General features: G+C 45.0%; 1 pseudogene; it reads right to left on the reverse strand.

Moving 5' to 3' along the window:
- Nucleotides 1–381: 381 nt before the first annotated feature.
- LOC126458930 (5S ribosomal RNA) lies at nt 382–499 on the reverse strand (annotated as a pseudogene).
- Nucleotides 500–3739: the final 3240 nt, after the last annotated feature.

A 3739-nucleotide genomic window follows, 5' to 3' on the forward strand; every position in this document is an offset into this window, starting at 1 on the left:
CTCTCGCAGTGTCCGGAGCAAGTATGGTGGGTCTGACACACCGGTGTCAATGTGTTATTTTTTCCATTTCCAGGAGTGTATTTTACAACTTCTTTGACGTAATTCTACGCGACACTATTACAACAAATGTAAGTGAAAAAAAGACATAACAAGAAATGACTCTACAATACTTACATAAAAAAGCACTCCGTCTTCAGGCCACGAGTGGCCTAACGGGACCATCCGACCGCCGTGTTATCCTCGGTGGAGGATGCAGATAGGAGGGGCGCGGGGTCAGCACACCGCTCTCCCGGTCGTAAGATGGTATTCTTGACCGTAGCCGCTAGTATTCGGTTGAGTAGCTCCTCACTGACATCACGAGGCTGAGTGCACCCCGAAAAATGGCAACAGCACATGGCGGTACGGATGGTCACCCATCCAAGTGCCGACCACGCCCGACAGCGCTTAACTTCGGTGATCTCACGGGAACCGGTGTATCGACTGCGGCAAGGCCGTTGCCCTACAATACTTACATAGCTTGAGAAATACTTTAGATGGGTTTAGCAAAAAAATTAATAAACAGACGTACGAGAAAACAAACGTAAGTACTGCATGTGCTATGTGTTGGGGTGTTTAGTATCGTTATTTTGCAAGCTGCGGTGAACTCCTCAATTTTTGTCACTGCGAAGATCTGTCTTAAAGAACTCGTCGCTCAAATCAAAACTGGTAAAAAATAGACTTGCTTTATTAGAAACAGACCGGTCGATTCCATTATTGATAATTCAAGGATTTCGTCGGTTCATACTTGAGCTCTTTTAATATTTCTATCTGATGATTCTGTCTCACGGTTCAAATGGTTCGAATGGCTCTGAGCACTATGGGACTTAACATCTTAGGTCATCAGTCCCCTAGAACTTAGAACCACTTAAACCTAACTAACCTAAGGACATCACACACATCCATGCCCGAGGCAGGATTCGAACCTGCGACCGTAGCAGTCCCGCGGTTCCGGACTGCAGCGCCTAGAACCGCACGGCCACCACGGCCGGCTTCTGCCTCATGATTCAATGCACTGGCCACTTTCATTTTAATATCAGACGACATATTATATTCTACTTCTTTTACTATTTGCTGTCTAGAATATGAATTAGAGTTTTACAAATGGAAATGTTTTATGATTTTTAAATGTGAAGTCATAAATGGAAGTTAATGAAATACCTTTACGCTGGCTGCCGAACAGACGCAATCAAACATATATGAGAGTTTCTATGAAATTTAATAGTAAATTTTCTTGGTTCTGTTTCATCTCACTGGGAAATTTTTCCTCTTCTTTCTGCTGACTTGGTCGTCTTAAATAGAGCCGGCGTAGAAATTGCTAATTGTTGACCGTGTCGCCTACTGATAGATATTTATATTTTGATGCGGTGAGATGAACTTTCTGTGAAATAAATAGACAAGCACTGTAATTCATTTCCAGCTCTTTATATTACCCCAAAATCCAATCCTATTAATAAAACTATTACAATAGGAAGAGCGATAAAAGCGTTCCCATTCTGTCTTTCTCAAGACACGCTGCAGACTTCTCTCTTTCCATTGACTTTAAAAAAAGAAAAAAAAAAAAAAAAAAGGCAGTCACATCTCAGTCATCTAACAGCACCACTGCTACAGCTCATCGCTTCCTTTTTTATCTTAAGTGTATCTCTTTCGGAGCATCTAGCAAGTGCCATACAAAGACAAACTAAGATCAAAGAATACAAAGGCGACAGATTCAGCAGACAACCGAAGGAGCTCTGCTACGAAAAACAATGGCACCCGAGACCATTACTCCTGTTTGTCGGGACGTATGGCGGGCGACAGTCAGTTTGGTAACCAACTGATTTCTCCAGGCATTACTTCGCTGGTCATCAGGGCTCATTTCGAAGCGGAATTAGCCAGCTGCTGTGGCCGAGCGGTTCCAGGCGCTCCAGTCCAGAACAGCGCTGCTACTAATGTCGCCGGTTCGAATCCTGCCTCGGGCATGGATGTGTGTGATGTCCTTAGGTTAGTTAGGTATAAGTAGTTCTAAGTCTAGGGGACTGATGACCTCAGGTGTCCCATAGTGCTTAGAGGCGTTTGAACCATTTGAAGCGGAATTCATCACTGAAGATAGTTATACCCCAGTGAATGAGATTCTAACCAAGAGATGTGTCTGGAGGCACCCCAAACAGCTGTGGAATACCAACCACAGTGTCGCCCGCCATACGGCCCAACAATCAGGAGTTATATTCTAGGGTGTCATTTCATTTCGCAGGAAAGCCCCTGTGGCAATCATACGATATTCTACGCCCATTTTTGTGCTCCTCGTGTCAAGCCACCATACGCTTCCTTTTCAGGAAGACGATACCCGCCCGCACACAGCGAGAGTTTCTATTGCTTGTCTTCGTGCCTGCCAAACCCTACCTTGGCCAGCAAGGTCGCCGGATCTTTCCCCAATTGAGGACGTTTGGAATAGTATGGACAGGGCCTTCCAACGAGCTCGGGATTTTGGCGATCTGACCCGCAAATTGGACATAAATTGGCACTTTGTGGCTCAGGGGAACATTCAACAGCTCTATCAATCAATACCAAGCCGACTAACTGCTGGCGTAAAGGCCACATGTGAAGCAGTACGTTACTTACTTGTTCAATTTGTGAACCTCTTTGCCGGCGGCGGTGGTCTAGCGGTTCTAGGCGCGCAGTCCGGAACCGCGCGGCTGCTACGGTCGCCGGTTCGAATCCTGCCTCGGGCATGGATGTGTGTGATGTCCTTAGGTTAGTTAGGTTTAAGTAGTTCTAAGTTCTAGGGGACTGATGACCACAGCAGTTAAGTCCGATAGTGCTCAGAGCCATTTGAACCATTTTTGTGAACCTCTTTCTCTTCAATAAACCAACCAATCTGTCTGAAACTGAAATCAGTTGATTGTATGTACATGTAGATCACACCTACCGATTTGCGTCCCATTCGGGTAATTCCTTCGTGGTGCATCATTCTTTCTGTCTTTCTGTTAAGAAAGTGCCAATATTCATGGCGAACAGTTAAACGGTATAGAAGTTGATGTGCTGCAGCCCCTTCTAATGGCAACTTACAGTAAAGGGGATAGCATAAAAACCTTCTCCATATATATATATATATATATATATATATATATATATATACTGGCCATTAAAATTGCTACACCAAGAAATGCAGATGATAAACCGGTATTCATTGGACAAATATATTATACTAGAACTGACATGTGATTACATTTTCACGTAATTTGGGTGCATAGATCCTGAGAAATCAGTACCCAGAACAACCACCTCTGGCCGTAATAACAGCCTTGATACGCCTGGGCATTGAGTCAAACACAGCTTGGATGGCGTGTACACGTACAGCTGCCCATGCATCTTCAACACGATACCACAGTTCATCAAGAGTAGTGACTGGCGTATTGTGATGAGCCAGTTGCTCGGCATCATTGACCAGACGTTTTCAATTGGTGAGAGATCTGGAGAATATGCTGGCCAGGGCAGCAGTCGAACGTTTTCTGTATGCAGAAAGGCCCGTATAGGACCTACAACATGCGGTCGTGCATTATCGTGCTGAAATGTAGGGTTTCGTGGAGATCGAATGAAGGGTAGAGCCACGGATCGTAACACATCCGAAATGTAACGTCCACTGTTCAAAGCGCCGTCAATGCGAACAAGAGGTAACCGAGACGTGTAACCAGGGGCACCCCATACTATCCGCCGGGTGATA

The sequence above is a fragment of the Schistocerca serialis genome, chromosome 2, assembly GCF_023864345.2.
Source record: "Schistocerca serialis cubense isolate TAMUIC-IGC-003099 chromosome 2, iqSchSeri2.2, whole genome shotgun sequence".
Classification (NCBI taxonomy): Eukaryota; Metazoa; Arthropoda; class Insecta; order Orthoptera; family Acrididae; genus Schistocerca; species Schistocerca serialis.